General features: G+C 37.6%; 1 protein-coding gene across 1 annotated transcript in view; it reads left to right on the forward strand.

Moving 5' to 3' along the window:
- Positions 1–17,206, forward strand: part of LOC127864706 (uncharacterized) — a 73,684-nt gene that overhangs the window by 40,025 nt on the left and 16,453 nt on the right. The window contains exons 5-13 of the mRNA XM_052404599.1: positions 180–1,043; positions 3,567–3,777; positions 4,275–4,346; positions 5,123–5,967; positions 7,052–7,313; positions 8,605–8,670; positions 11,221–11,379; positions 13,791–14,620; positions 16,106–16,272. The gene's annotated coding sequence lies outside the window, so the exon portion shown is untranslated. The remainder of the gene's footprint in view (positions 1–179; positions 1,044–3,566; positions 3,778–4,274; positions 4,347–5,122; positions 5,968–7,051; positions 7,314–8,604; positions 8,671–11,220; positions 11,380–13,790; positions 14,621–16,105; positions 16,273–17,206) is intronic.

The following is a 17,206-nucleotide window of genomic DNA, read 5'->3' on the forward strand; positions in this document are numbered from 1 at the left end:
AATTGTATATATGTTCATGCTATTTAGGACAAGGAACCAATGAAATACCAGATAAGACATTCATGAGAATGAATTTTTGCTGTTGAAAACCTTCACATCTAATCAAGAGGCATAGTTTGTTGTAGATTGTAATATAAACATTTGTTACACGTTCATATAACCCACTGTGCTGTTTTCAGGAGAGCACCAGCATTGGTATCGAGTTGGCCCAGCATCAGTACCAGTCCAGCATGCAGGAGATCCAGTCAAGGACGACCCTTCCCCTCCCCTGACCACTAACTCCTCACTTTTGACCTGCAGCCTCGAAGGATCAGCATCGTTGAACAATTCTGTTCTGCAGGAAATTCTCAGCACGTCAAGTTTTCACGGGCTCTTCTCAACAACCGCAATGTCCTGGTCGAGTTTTCCACACTCAAGCCTGGGTAGTTTTGTTAAATATAAGCAGTAGAAATGGTAAAACTAACAGCCAGTGTGCTTGCTCTGGGACATCACAAAGAATATCACAGAATACAAAGTTGAATAACTTGTTCCATTCATTATGGGACCAACAGAAATTCAGCAAGAAACAGGGCAAAAAATCAAGGAACAATTGAAGCGATTAATTTAGAAGTGTAGGTTTTCCAAAGTAGATACTTCTGCTGTTGAAAGTTTTGACAGTAATAGCGTTACGGACGTCTCGGTTTGTCCTCTCAGGCGTGTAAACTGTCCAAAGAGAACACGCTTCTGACGCTTTTGCTGACAAAGAAAGGCAGTAATGACTTGGCTGTGAACACCCAGAGCACAATACATCCTTGGGGCATGCCTCAGACGCAAATTCCGCTCAAGATTATAAACAAGGCGCAAAATGTGAATATGTCTAGCTTTGTTACGAGCACTTCCCACTCCGAGCCCATAGGCCTTGTATTGAATCGAGGCTGAGAAGGCATTGACAAATGACAGCAGTTGTGTTGTGTGGTCCAGTATGCCCTTCGACTCTCAACCCGACGTTAATCAGAACTCAAACTCGGCCCTTAGCAATATCAGCTCAGCTCCTTGAGCCTCAGGTGAGACCTTACAGTATTAATTATTTTGTCGAAATTGGGGCCAAAATTCAGTCCCACTCCTATTCTCAAAAAGTCTATATTTTCCCATAATTACTGGCTAAAATTTTCAATTCAAGGTTTGCCCCCCAAAAATGTTTTAATAGGTTGCAACATTGAGTTAATTTCCTTATTCAGCTCTATAACTTGGACCTTTGTGCAATTAATATAGATAGCACTATTCTTAATGTTTATTTTTTAAATAGCAAAAACAACAACAATTTTCCCAATTTAATTCAAAACAGCATGATTTTTTCCGAATTGTCCCGATCCAAAAATGTTTAAAATAGACTCTCTGCTAAGAGCTGGCCCCTAGTTCTAGCACATTTTAGAGTCTTTGATAAAAATAACTTGTTTAATTTGCTTATTTCACTAAGTTTCATTACTATTTTGAAGTTGGAGTTATATAAATTATTTTTGTCACATATAATTGGATAAGATTATTATTATGCCCCCCTTCGAAGAAGAGGGGGTATATTGCTTTGCTCATGTCGGTACGTCGGCCGGTCTGTCTGTCGGTCGGTCTGTCTGTCGGTCCCTCCACCAGGTGGTTGTCAGACGATAACTCAAGAACGCTTGGGCCTAGGATCATGAAACTTCATAGGTACATTGATCATGACTCGCAGATGACCCCTATTGATTTTGAGGTCACTAGGTCAAAGGTCAAGGTCACAGGTGAAGGTCACAGTTACTGGAAATAGGCATTTTAAGGATTAAGCATGGTTCAAACAAGAGAAACAACTACCGTTTATGCATGTTTTTTTTTGTTACAGCATTTGCCTCCCTTGTAATATATTTAAATTTTACCAAATGTAAGCTACACCACCACCACCACCACCACCAGCACCACCCACCACCACCACCACCACCACCACCACCACCACCACACCACCACCAACAACAACCACCACCCACCACCACCACCACCGTTCAGTGACAAAAAAACGTATTCACACAATGGCTGCTACTACAACTTATAGCCCATAAAGGGGGGGCATGCATGTTTTACAAACAGCCCTTGTTCAAATTAGAGCCCGGATGTTGTCAAAACAATAGCACTTTATTGCTTTCATATCCTTATGCACACAATTTCAGCACCAGTAGCTAGAAGTATCAATTCAAAATCACCTACAGCGAATAGTTTTAACCAGAATTGGCAACAATTACTAGTTAAATTAGTACAGCTCCTGGTTGCAAGATATCTAGTGTCATAGACTTCTTTTCAATATAGACGTTCATCTGTATTTCTGTCTGATTCACAGATAAAACATGTGTGATCAAGTACTCATACACTTACAGTATTCAACTCGCATCTATTGTTTCTTATTATATGTCATACAGTTGTATTAATTGTCTCACATTTAAAGTTGTTTAGTCTCAAGTATATAGAGAATACTAGGTCGGTGCCGAATAAAGCAAAGTTTATTTTGCGAGGCTTAGAAAATCTGAACCACGAGCCTTGGCGAGTGGTTCAGATTTTCGTGCCGAGCAAGATAAACTTTGCTTTATTCGGCACCGACCTAGTATTCGATTTATCCCATCAATTTTCATAGTCGTAAATTATTTCTTTAAAAATAGAATAGGAAAATCGAACTAGACGGAAAATTCCAAAGATATTTTAAGCAAACATTGTTTCATAATTGAAATCTTGTAGAGCCTCAAACATTACAAAAAGATCAGTAACTAACCTGTTTTTCTGTTCCTCTACGTCCCCGATTTTTAAGAAATAATGGAAAAAAGACACTAAACACAACTGCATCTTTAGCGTGAAACAACATGCATTGTGTCGTATGACGTGTTAAAAATGACGTCACGAGTACGCGCACTTAATATTTGTAAATAATGTTATTTGCTTTTTGAGTTGCATTATGTGTTAAAAATATATTACATCTTGGTATCAAATTGTTTGTTTTGTTGAATCTGATTCGATTTTACTAAAAATGATTACTTTATAGTTGATTCCGAGTAATATGAACATTCTTCGCCGCGCGTGACAGCTATATTTCAGCACTGCTGAAATAGAGGAAAATTTATTCCACAGTGGTTTATTTCGACAATGCACGTCTGATGATGGGATAAAAGTCATAAACTGTCACATTTAAAGGTGTGCAGTCTCACACTTTAAACTTTACAGTGTCACATTTAATGCTGTATTGTCTCACATTTTCAGTTGCTGAGTATCACATTTAAAATTATGTAGTCTTACATTTAAAGTTGTCTGTTATCACATTTTAAGTTGTATATCGCATAATTAAAGGTGTACAGTCTCACATTCTAAATTGCTTAAGTAAGGCCTGTTATTGATTTAAAAAAATAAGTATTACACTTTGCTACAAACTGTACTTTACCATGTATTCCTTGAGGTGAAAAAACCCCTAACTTTCAATTTCAAATTGATGCGCATTAAACATTGATACAACGCTATTCTGAGTTGTTATTGGTGAACAATCAATTCCGATATCCTAAATATCAATTTATTGTTGTCAGGACTTGATGCAATCCTTGATTGGTACCCAGCTTAACAACAGGCTCTTTGGTAAGCTGGTCCCAGATGCCCCGAGACACTTCCTGTGCATCGGGGGTAGTTGGCTCTTGGCGCAGGACCTCGCTCAACAAATCCTTCCAGCAGGGTGCAGCCAGTCTAAACCTGGAGTTTCAAACTTCCCTGCCTAAGGGCCGAGATTATCTCATCCACAAGGTATATTTGGGCTGTAATTTACTGTGTATAATGTGCAGGTGTGTACTCCTAATTTCACGTGTTGATTAAACTCCATGCTACTTACTTAAAAAATTTAAATAACATTACTGTGCACTCGTAAATATGCATAATAGCCGCCAATAGCCTTGAGATCTTTGCAGTATATAGGGTTTTTTAAGTCACTACGTTATGAAATGGTGCGGGGGGGGTGTAAAGATTCGTCATTGTCTTTAAATACCAGTAACCTCCGTCCTTCATTTATCCTCCTTATATCCGTTCCACTTTTTTGGTTTTGCACATAACTTAATAAGCTCCAGAGGGATGAACACTGTTTGTATAAAGAGTACATATATAGAAGGCAATATTTGAGCATTTATTTAATCAAACCAACTTCATTGACTTTAAATATAGCAGATGCCATTTCAGAATTCATTGAATTATTGAGTTTACAGGGACACATTTCTGGGAGGCGCTAAGACCATTTTATTTGTTCACAGAGGCTTATACTCACAAGTTCAGGCCCAGAGAGAAATGTCCCCAACTACAACTTAGCCCCTACATCTCAATAGGTAAGTGGCCTTGCCATTGCAAAAGGAGTCACTGTGGCAAAGCATTTAAGAGAAGAGACCCACTCTTAATAGCCTAAGACTTTAGATGCAATCATACTTTAATAAATAGGTTAAACCAAATGCCAACTGTGGTTTCTGCTCTTCCATTAATTGACAAGTTAATCGTATTTCAGTTTAAAAGTTCAGCGACAAACCTTTGTATCGTATATAGAAAAGTGAAGAAAATGGGAAAGTGTCGAGCTTAACCCTCAAATTTGCATTTTAAATTGAACATCTAGAGATAATGTAAAACTAAAAACAACAACAACAAACGAGCCATTTATCAGCAGGTACCAACATATCTGGCTCTTAAACTATTTTCAAAAACAGGTTCTATATCAATTGTAATTATGGTTCTAAAACTACCATTGATACATAAGTGGGGCTAGTGATGTTTGTAGCTTTGCATAACATGATTGTTTCTGTATTGATATCCGTTTATCAACTTTAATGACCAATAATAACCTATACATTATGTGATTATAATTATACCCCCACAAACAAAAGTTTCGGGGGTATATAGGAGTGAGCTTGTTTGCTGGTCAGTCTGTTGGTTGTTAGTTGTATTAATGTCAGGCTATTAAGGACAATGGACCAACGAAACGCCAGATAAGAAATTCATGAAGTTTTGCTGTTGAAAACCTGCACAGCCAACCAAGAAGCATAGTTTGTAATAGATTGAAATATAACATTTATTACAAGTTCATAATACCCATTGTGCTGTTGTTGTTTTTCAGGAGAGCACCAGCATTGACTATTGTGTTGGCCCAACAACAGCACCAGTCTGGCATGCATGAGCCCCAGTCCAGGACAACCCTTCCCCTACCCTGATCCATATCTCCTCCCCCAAGACTTCCAGCCTCAAATTCTGAGCACATCCAGTTTTCTTGCACTGTTCTCATCAACCGCAATGTCCACGTCAAGTTAGCCACTTTCGAGCCCGAGTAGTTTTGTTTAGCTTGAGTGTCCGAGTGGGAAGAGTGTTACAGACACAAGGAGTTATATCAGTAGTTATGGTAATGCTCAATCAACAGTCAGTTCTTGCTGTTGGACATCACTGTGAATATCACGACGAATGAGAAGTTGAATGACTTGTTCCATTCGTTATGGGACAAACACAAATTCAGCGAGGAACGGGACAACAAATCAAGGAACAATTGAAGCGATTAATGCAGAAGTGTAGACTGTCCAAAGAAGATACTTGTGCTGTTGATAGTTAGGACAGTAGTAGCGTTACGGACCATCTCGGTTTGTCCTCTCAGGTGTCTAAACTGTCCAAAAGGAATATAAAGCTTTTGACGCTGTTGCTGATGAAGAAAGGCAGTAATGACTTGGCTGTCAACACCCAGAGCACAATACATCAAAGGGGCATGCCTCAGACGCAAATTGCGCCCAAGATTGTAAACAAGGTGCAAAATGTGAACATGTCTGGCTTTGTTACGAGCACTTGGCACTTGTATTGAATCGAGAATAGAGATGGCTTTGAAAAATGACAGCAGTTTTGTAATGTCGTCCAGTACGCACTTCGACTCTCAACCGAGTTAGTCAGAACTCAAACTCGGGCCTTAGTAATATCAGCAAGGTAAGCATGTCGTCTCAGCTTCTTGAGCGTCAGATGTTATTTGGTTAAATTTGGGGCCAATAATTCAGCCACAGCCCTAATCTCCAAACATCTATATTTTTTTCCATAAAAGCTGGCTGTCATTCCCAATTTAAGGTTTTCCAACAAAAATTGTGTTTAATAGGTGGCAACATTGAGTGTATTTCCTGATTCAGCTCTATAAATTGAACTTAAGTTAAATTAATACATTAAATTTGATGGTACTGATTTTCGATTTTTAAGTATTTGTAAGCAAAAAATAAACCCCAATATTCCAATTTTAGTCAAAATATCCAGGTTTTTCCCAATCCAACAGGCTATGACCCAATTTCAAAAATGGTTATAATAGACTCAGCACAGAGCTAGCACCTAGTTTTATCACATTTGAAGTCTTTTTTTAAAACAAATGGCTTACTTTACTTATTACACTAATTTGTATTACAATTTTGAAGTAGTTTGTTTTATAAAAAAATGTTTATGTTGTTTATTTCACATATAATTTGATATGATTATTATTTCAATCAGAGCCTGAATTGTTTGCAAAATTGCTTTATATCCTGATGATAACACCAGTAACTAGAAGGTCTGTCCTACAAAAGAAGGCCATTTAATGTAGAAATCATATTGATTCAATATCACTACTTACCATGGTCTCACATTTTAAGTTTTTTAGACTCTCGTTTAAAGTTGTATTGTCTCACATTTAAAGGCGTATAGTCATACATTTGAAGTTGTACAGTGTCAAATTTAATGGTGTTAAGCCTCAGATTAAATGTTTTTAGAAGTCTCACATTTAAAATTGTATTGTCTTACATTTTGAATTGAACAGTCATTCATGTTAAGTTGTATAGTGGCAAATTTTCAAACGTTGTATTGTCTCACATTTAAAGTTGTTCAGTCTCTTGTTTAAAGTTGTGTAGTCTTAGATTTAAAGGTGTATTGTCATACATTTGATGTTATATTGTGTCAAATTTAAAGTTGTTGTGTCTCAGATTTAAAGCTTAAAACAGTCTCACATTTAACATTGTATAGTCTCACATGTTAAATTGTAGTCTCACATTTTCAGTTGTAGAGACGCTCAAACTGAAACAATTTGTTCCAACAGATAGAACAGGCGTTGATTGACTCGTCCGTAAATGTGACTGGCCTTAATATGTTGCTCTCGAATAATGTGAACCTCACCAGGAGAGCTGTCTGCGATTGACGCCATTCAACAACAGTTGTTGTCGGGAATTCCCGGGTTTGGGTTGGTGACTTAGGTGTCGGGACTCGCTTCATCTCTGCATATGGCACGGTCGCAGCAGCAGCAGCAGCAACAAGAACAGCAGGTAGTATTTTAGCTGTGGTCTGGGATATGGGGCTTAATGTATGTGCTTAAACAATCATTCCATAGTAAGCCTGTGCAGACTGCACATACATTTAGTCCTATTTTCCCAGAATGCAACCCATATAGTTCACTTAACATCAGTACTTTTTCTGGCTGATTAAGGAAAAGTTCCTAACATCAAATGTGTATTCTTTGTTTTTAAATTGATTAAACTTGGTTAATAAATAGGAAAGTTTATCTGATATATGTTTATATCCTAGAAATTAGGGCATAGTTTATTTTTTGGTCGAAATTTAGCCCTGAACCAAAATGTTCTGATGACCGCGATTCGAAATGTGCTGATAACTACAGTGTCCTTTCAGAAATTGCTTTCATATTTGATATGCATGTGTATCTGAACAACATCTTTCCATGAGCATATCATTTTTGACCCCTGTGACCTTGACCTTGAACTTGAGGTCAGGGTTCAGGTTTTGAACTCTGCGACCACAATTCGCAAAAGGCTCATTCCTACTGTGTCCGTTCAGATATTGCTTTCTTATTTGGTACACATGTGTATCTTGACAAAACCTTTACATGCACATTAAATTGTTGGACTTGGGGGTCCGCGTTCAGGTTTCGAAATCTGCGACTGTGGTTCAAAAAAAGCTCATAACATCTGTGTCCCTTCAGAAATTGCTTTCATATTTGGTACGCATCTGTATCTGGACAAGACCTTTCCATGCGCATATAAAATTTGTACCCCTGTGACCTTGACCTTGAACTAAGGGTCCATGCTTAGATTGCAAAAATCTGTTATGTGGTTATCTCCGCCGTCTGTCCGTCCTGGCCAATATCTTCTCCTACACTGTTAGCACTAGAACCGTACCTTACACGCATAGTAGCTATGAGCATATGTGCGACAGTGTATTATTTGGAATTTTGATCTTACCCCTGGGTCAAAAGTAATGGGGGTTGTGGTGGGGGCCGGGTCAGAGATTTTTACTCATTTTTTTAGGCTATTTTACATTAACTTCTTTATTTCCACACAGATTTACTTCAAATTTATACTGAATATCATTTATGACTAAACAGTCAATCTCAACTATGCATAGCCCCATTACCAACCCTGGGGCTTCCCTGGGTCAAACATGCGGCATGGGGATACGCGTCAGCCTCTGGCGCGCCATTTCCTAGTTTACTTTGTTTTATGCTGTTGAACATTTGTTATTGATTTTAATAACATTTATATAAATGTGTGTGAATCCTAAGTATACATACAAGAAATACATCAAGCTATTCTGCTGCTCCAGTCACTTCTGAGTCCGGACAAAGATGCTGAGGATGTGGTGGACAAGAATGACCTGAATACGTAGAAGGTAAAATAGATGCTTTATTTGTCAGGTGTTTTCTTTGCCATTTTGGGGGAAAATTGTTTTTTTGGATAGTGAATTTTTTCGCATGAAAAATCAATTGATTTTGGAAAAATAATTTTATATTACACTTTCTAATACTTCAAATTATAATAATAAAATCACATAATGATAGTAGTATACATTTCATGCCCCCAAAGGAGGGTATACAGTGATCGGACTGTTTGCGGTTTGTCTGTAAAACTTTGCGTTTTGGTTTTTGAAAAATGCTCATTACTTCTATGTCCCTTCAGAAAGTTATTTCAAATTTGGCATGCATGTGTATATGGACAAGGCCTCTTCATATGCACACAAATTTTGACCCCTGTGGCCTTGACCTTGAACTTAGGGTCCGGTCCGCGTTTAGGTTTCGAAATCTGCTTTTAGGTTTCGAAAAAAGCTTATAAATTCTATCAAGCTTTTATATGGGGCATAAGTCATTCTAGGGTGACAGCTTTTGTTTTTAGATCTTATTGAAACGTAATTGAGATATAATAAGCTTATGGCAATTATCTAAAAAAAAGGTTTGGTTATGGTTCCGTTTAACAGACCCATCAAAATGCCAGGAAAAGGCCTGCTTGTGCATTTCATATGTATTAAGAATGCAAAAAAGAAATGAGGTGGGAATGAAAAGTATAAATTTACATGAGGTAAAATATCCTCTGTAATTGATTGTAACTCGTGAATCATTTATTTTTGTCCGTATGAACTTTCCTGGTTAAAACAGACTTTCATGGACACATAAGTTGATGCATGGATTTCTCAGTTTGGAAAAAATACATGAGGAATTTGTGTAAGTTATTTTCTAATGTATTTGTGTTAACTTTGTGGATATGTCAACCCTTAAAATCAACTCAAAATAATGTCCCACTAATAATAATGATTTGACAGTGTACCAGGCTGTGTATTAAGAATGCTAAAGATGAAGTTGACAAGAATGATATGATTTCACATAACATAAAATGACTTATTTTACTTTAGGATCAATATCTCAACCCTTCTTCAGCTGGATGCTTTCCAAACCTCAGTAACACAGAATTTCAAAATGTGATTCAAAGTAAGCATCATTCTGGGAAAAGGGGTCTTAATGCATTTTTAGTTCCATCCACATATTAGCTTGTGCAGTGCACAATACTTTCTGCTTTTGAGGAGTTTTATGTTTAAAGGAAATTTCTTCTAAACAAAAATCAATTCAAGGCGAAAATTGTCATCTCAGGTTAGCATTACAAAACACTTTTCGCAAAAAAAATGGAATATGAATTTTAAAATCGCTATTATTTGTGGGACATTAATAAATGTTGATTTCATGAATTTACTGATACACAAATTTAGCTCACATACATAACAAAATAACCATTGCAAATTCCTTTTCTGCCAAATTAAAAAATCCACAAATTTACATGTCCAAATCAAAGTCATTTTTTGAAATGCCCGATAATTTTTGCTAACGTATATCAATGAGTTTACAAGATAAGGGTTGTTAAAATCCAGTTTCCAGTTTGATTTGGTGGCTTAAATTTTGCTCTGGGCAAATATCAGATTGGGCAACCCCTTTTTTTCAGCCTTTTTTTGCAAAAGTTACCCGTGTGAAAGGGACATGACTCGCGGGGCTATTTTTCCTTGGTACATTATACGGTAAACTAGTTTTGCCAGCTGGTCAGGGCAAATGGCCTGTAACAGAATTTTACTCCCAGCTAGGTGAATGTGAAATTGTGAACAGCCATTTATTTCCTTCTTTATACAGTACACGTTCAAAGCATTTCCTTGTATGCTAGTGGACTAATAAATAGAGCACTGAAACTGAACATGTCAGCAAACACGCATGTAAAATATTAATTTGATAAGTTTGTGCAATTAAGTTTTATGTAATTAAAACAACCCGAATATTTCCAAATTAAACAAAAATTCTAAGAATTTTCAAAATGTCATTTATAATCACATTTATTATTATCCCCCCCTTCGAAGAAGAGGGGGTATATTGCTTTGCTCATGTCGGTCTGTCGGTCGGTCTGTCGGTCCGTCCACCAGGTGGTTGTCAGACGATAACTCAAGAACGCTTGGGCCTAGGATCATGAAACTTCATAGGTACATTGATCATGACTCGCAGATGACTCCTATTGATTTTGAGGTCACTAGGTCAAAGGTCAAGGTCACGGTGACCCAAAATAGTAAAATGGTTTCTTGATAACTCAAGAACGCTTAGGCCTAGGATCATGAAACTTCATAGGTACATTGATAATGACTGGCAGATGACCCCTATTGATTTTCAGGTCACTAGGTCAAAGGTCAAGGTCACAGTGACAAAAAACATATTCACACGATGGCTCTCACTTCAACGAAGAGCCCATATGGGGGGCATGCATGTTTTACAAACAGCCCTTGTTCCCGATTGATGTGGTAAAAGGACTTAATCCAATTTGGACAAAAAAAATGGCTGATATATTACTAAATTAAATGTACGTGTTCAAAAGACTAACTGGGCCAACATATTTTATATTGGTTTGCTCAACGTTACAGCAACTGCTCAGCACAGAAGACGACTGTCTGGTGAAAGGCTCAGCCGTATCAAAGTTCAGTGATGTTGGGGGACGTTGCTGTTCCATGTCTGGGGATCGCATCATGAAGGACATTTTAGCTGACACTTACAAGGGAGAGAACTCTAGGTCTGCACCAAAAGTGAGTTGTTGACCTTAAGTAACTGTTTAATTACAAAGGATAGAACTGTAGATCTGCACAAACAGTAAGTTGTTGCCCTTTAGTTACTGTCTAATTATGTCTACCACTGTTTGTTATGCCCCCCTTCGAAGAAGAGGGGGTATTTTGCTTTGCTCATGTCGGTCGGTCGGTCCGTCCACCAGGTGGTTGTCAGACAATAACTCATGAACGCTTGGGCCTAGGATCATGAAACTTCATAGGTACATTGATCACGACTCGCAGATGACCCCTATTGATTTTGAGGTCACTAGGTCAAAGGTCAAGGTCACGGTGACCTGAAATAGTAAAATGGTTTTTGAATGATAACTCAAGAAGGCATACGCCTAGGATCATGAAACTTCATGGGCAGATTGATCATGACAGATGCCCCCTATTGATTTTGAGGTCACAAGGTCAAAGGTCAAGGTCACGGTGACCCGAAATAGTAAAATGGTTTCCGGATGATAACTCAAGAATGCATACGCCTAGGATCATGAAACTGCATGGGTAGATTGATCATGACTGGCAGATGACCCCTATAGATTTTGAGGTCACTAGGTCAAAGGTCAAGGTCACGGTGACCCGAAATAGTAAAATGGTTTTCGGATGATAACTCAAGAACGCATATGCCTAGGATCATGAAACTTCACAGGTAGATTGATCATGACTTGCAGATGATCCCTATTGATTTTGAGGTCACAAGGTCAAAGGTCAAGGTCACGGTGACCCGAATAGTAAAATGGTTTTTGGATGATAACTCAAGAACGCTTTTGCCTAGGATCATGACACTTCATAGGTACATTGATCGTGACTCACTGATGACCCATATTGATTTTCAGGTCACTAGGTCAAAGGTCAAGGTCACAGTGACAAAAAACGTATCACACAATGGCTGCCACTACAACGGACAGCCCATATTTTGTATATTTTGTATATTAAATATTGTGTTAATGTTTAATTTTGTTGATTAATACAAATACTAGCAGGACAGGGGAGGTAATACACTATTAAATCTACCTATATACAGGGGAAACAAATGCAATAAGTTTAAATTTATTGTTACAGCATTTGCCTAACTGCATTTTTGTAATGCATACTACTACTACTACTACTACAACTACTACTAGTGCTGTTGCAGCTGCTGCTGCTGCTGCTGCTGCTGCAGCTGCTGCTGCTGCTGCTACTACTACTACTACTACTTCTACTACTACTACTACTACTACTTCTACTACTACTACTACTACTTCTACTACTACTACTACTACTACTACTACTACTACTTCTACTACTACTACTACTACTACTACTACTACTACTACTACTACTGCTACTATTATTTCTTCTGCTGCTACCACCACCACCACCACCATTCACAGTGACAAAAAACGTATTCACACAATGGCTGCTACTACAACTTATGGCCCATATAGGGGGGCATGCATGTTTTACAAACAGCCCTTGTTTGTTGTTAATATGCAGGAAAGAAATGGCAAAAAATATAAATGACCCGTGCTGTGGTAAAATGGGGCTTAATGCATGTGCTCAAATTGTTATCCCATATAAGTCTGCGCAGTCCGCACAGACTAATAGGGACAACACTTTCCTCTTCAAAGGTTTTTTTCTTTGAAAGGAAGTGTCCTTTTTACAAAAATCCAGTCTAGCCGGAAAGTGTCCTACCTGATTAGCTTATGTGGACGACACATGCTTATAAGGGACAAAAATTAATATTATTGATGAGCCGCATATTGGCTTATAAAATAACATATCTGAAAGTTTAGTGAAAATGATAATTTTGAATTCACAGGTTAGTATAACATTAGCCAACAATGTTTTAATACAAAATGGTTTAAGTATGCCCCCTTCCATGTGTATATGGACAAGGCCTTCCCATACGCACAAACATTTTGACTCCTGTGACCTTGACCTTGAAGTTAGGGTCCGCGTTTTGATTTTGAAATCTGCGTTTAGGTTTCGAAAAATGCTCATGACTTCTATGTCCCTTGAGATATAATCTTCATATTTGGTATGCATGTGTATACGGACAAGACCTTTCCATACGCACACAAATTTTGACCACTGTGACATTGACCTTGGACTTAGGGTTCGCGTTAAGGTTTCGAAATCTGCGTTTAGGTTTCGAAAAAAGCTCATAACTTCTATCAAGCGTTTATAGGGGGCATAAGTCATCCTATGGTGACAGAGCCTCTTGTTTATATTAATGTTTGTGCTATTGATTACAAGGAACCAATCAAATCCCAGATTAGAAATTCATTAGAATAAAGTTTTGCTGTTGAAAACCTTCACATCCAATCAAAAGGCATAGTTTGTTATAGATTGTAGTATTAACATTTGTTACTTATTCATACCACCCACTGTGCTGTTGTTGTTTTCAGGAGAGAACCAGCATTGATATCGAGTTTGACCAGGAACAGCACCAGTCTGCCTGAAGAATCCCCAGTCCAGGACGATCCTTGCCCCCCCCCCCCCCCCTGACCCCTAGCTCCTCCACCCTGACCTCTGGCCTCAAAGGGTCATCATAGTTGAATTCAAGCGCTGTACTCAACAACTGCAATGTCTGTGTCGAGTTTTCAACACTCAAGACTGAGTAGTTTTGTTGAGCTCGAGTGCCAGAGTGGGACAGACACAATGAGTTATAGAAGTAGTTATGGTAACACTAACAGTCAGTTCTTGCCGTATGACATCACAACGAATATCACGAAGAATAAAAAGTTGATTAATTTGTTCCATTCTTTATGGGACAAACATAAATTCAGCGAGGATCGGGAAAAAATCAAGAAAATTTTTACAATTGAAGCGATTAATTCACATGAGTAAGCTTTCCAAGCAGAATACTTTTGCTGTCTATAGTTTGGACAGTAGTAGATTTACAAACGCGCTTTTGATGCTGTTGCTGACAAAGAAAGGCAGTAACTACTTCATTGTGAACACCCAGAGCAAGATACACCCATGGGGTTTGCCTAAAATGTGAATTCCGCCCAATATTGTAAACAAGGTGCTAAAAGTAAACACGTCCGGTTTTGTTACGAGCGCTTTGCACTCCAAGCCCAAAGCACATAGAATCAACGCCAGAAAAGGCTTAGAAAATGACAGCAGTTTCGTTGTGTGATCCAGTAAGGACTCTGAACGACATTAATGAGACCTCAAACTTGACCATAGCACTCACAGCGAGGCCATCATGTTATCTCAGCTTCTTGAGCTTTAGGTGAGACCTTACAGTGTAATTTATTTTGTTTAATTTGGGGCCGAAAGTCGGCATCATTCCTAGTCTCAATAAGTTCATACTTTTACTTAATTACTGGCTTATATTCTCAATTCAAGGTTTGCCCACAAATGTATTTGTTTAACATGTTGCAACATTGAGTTAAGTTTCTTATGCAGCTCTATAAGTTGAACCTTAGTGCAATTAATCTTGATAGCACTTAATCTCAATGTTTAAATATTTGTTAGCAAAAAACAACAACCCATGTTTCCAATTAAAATCAAAACAGCACGATTTTTTCCCATTTTGGCCCAATTCCAAACACGGTTAAAATAAACTCTGCACAGAGCTAGCCACTATAGTTCTAGCTAATTTTAAAGTCTTTTATAAAAACAACTGGCTTTATTTGCTTAGTTCACTAAGATTTATTACTATTTTGAAGTTGTTGTGTTTTAAAAATTGTTTATGTCACATATAGGGGATATGATTAATTAAAGTAGAGCCCAGATGTTTGCAAAACAATAGCACTATATTGCTTATAGGTTTGAAACTTTAAATCTAATATCTGTCCTACAAAAACGAGGACATCAAAGAAAATGAAGAAATCAACTAATATCAATTCCATATCGCATACAGCTAATACGTTTAACCAGAATAGGTTATAGTTACTGAGTATAATGACCACTGGTAGCAAGATAGACAGACTTCACCATAGAGGGTCATCTGTATTTCTACATTTCTGGCTTATCCATCGACAAAACGTGTAAACTCAAGTACTCATACACTTACAGTACAGTCATGTATTCAACTCACAACAATTGTTTCTTATGATATGTAATACAGTTGTATTGTCTTACATTAAAGTTGTTTAGTCTCACGTATTTAAGTTATATAATATACTATCACATTTAAAGGTGTACAATCTGACATTTTAAGTTGAGTATTGTCACATTAAGAATTGTACTGTCTCAAATTTAAAGTTGTTTAGTCTCACTTTTCAAGTCATTTACTCTCACATTTAAAGATGCACAGTCCCACATTTTAAATTGTATAGTGTCACATTTAAAGTTGTATTGTCTCACTTTTACAATTGCTGAGAACTATGTAGTTTTACATTTAAAGTTATTTAAGTTGTAAAGTAGCGCATATAAAGTTGCATACATGCATATTTAAAGGTGCACAGTCTCACACTTCAATCTGCTTAAGTTATGCCTGTTTTTGATTAATATTACACCTTGCTACAAACTGTACTTTACCATATATTCTTCGCCGTTTTAAACCCCCAACATTTCAATTTAACGTTGGTGCGCGTAACACATTGATACAACGCTATTCTGAGTTATAATTGGTAAAAAATTAATTGCGATATCCTCAATATTAATTAAACACGCAATGTTTGTCACTAAAAAAGCAGGTATGGAAAAAAATGTTGCAACGCATATTCATTTGTCACTAAAAAATCAGAATTTAGTTTGCTTGCCATTTCAGCAAACATTATTAGCCATCAAGATGAAAACATCATTGAAGTGAAAGTCAAAAACAATCCTGACTCCCTTCGGGCACAAATACTACAACTTGCTGAAGACATTCAGCACGAAGATGTCTTGCGTCAGCCTAGCACGCCTCCTATCAACTCTTCCAACAGTGGAGCCTTGGTGAGTTTGACTTCCGTCCAAGGTTCGATGTTGCTTAGCAACAATTAGATGCTTGGCATCAATAAATTGTTCCGTACGAGTCGCTCGAACGTAAACAATCTGATCCAACAGATAGAGCAGGTGTTGCGAGACTCGTCTGTTAATGTGACTGATCTCGATATGTTGCTTTCGAATAATGTGAACCTTATGCCTGAAGAGCAGTATGCCATTGACGCCATTAAACAACAGTAGTCGGGAATTCCCGGGTTTGGGGTGGTGACTTCGTCGTCCGGACTCTCTTTCTATTGCCTGGTCGCAGAGGCAGGAGCAACAAGAACAACAAGTATTATTTGAGCGATGCTCTGTGGTATGGGGCTTAATGTATGTGCTTTAATTATGTAAAATATTAACTTTATGATGCTATATTCTTTAATCTTTTCTCTAAAAATAAGGGATGTAGTTGATTCTTGTTGGTAATTTCATGTCATTGTTGGTTCCTCAAAAAACTCTGGTCTCTTTCCTACCATTGAGTAACTAAATGGTAATTAAATTGAATGCGTTTAAATTCCCTTTTATTATAATTTATTTTGAGTTACAATGCTATGAGGTTAAATTTTATTTACACTTATATATATCATGAATATTGCTGGGCCAAGTGTGAGGTTGAGCGTTCCAATACTGGTTTAAACCCTCAATTCTTTGCACTTACAGTTCCCAGCTTTATTCTTATATGTGTGTATGTTGTTTTGTGTCTTAAATAAAGGACCAACTAATTGAATATAATGAGAATGCAATACTGCTCCAGACGCTGGAGTTTCACTTCTTTATATTAAGTATCATCCCAGATTAGCCTGTGCAGACTGCGCATACATCAAGTCCTATTAAAGTGTCATCCCAGATTAGCCTGTGCAGACTGCACCTACATTCAGTCCTATTAAAGTGTCATCCCAGATTA

The sequence above is a fragment of the Dreissena polymorpha genome, chromosome 1 (assembly GCF_020536995.1).
Source record: "Dreissena polymorpha isolate Duluth1 chromosome 1, UMN_Dpol_1.0, whole genome shotgun sequence".
Classification (NCBI taxonomy): Eukaryota; Metazoa; Mollusca; class Bivalvia; order Myida; family Dreissenidae; genus Dreissena; species Dreissena polymorpha.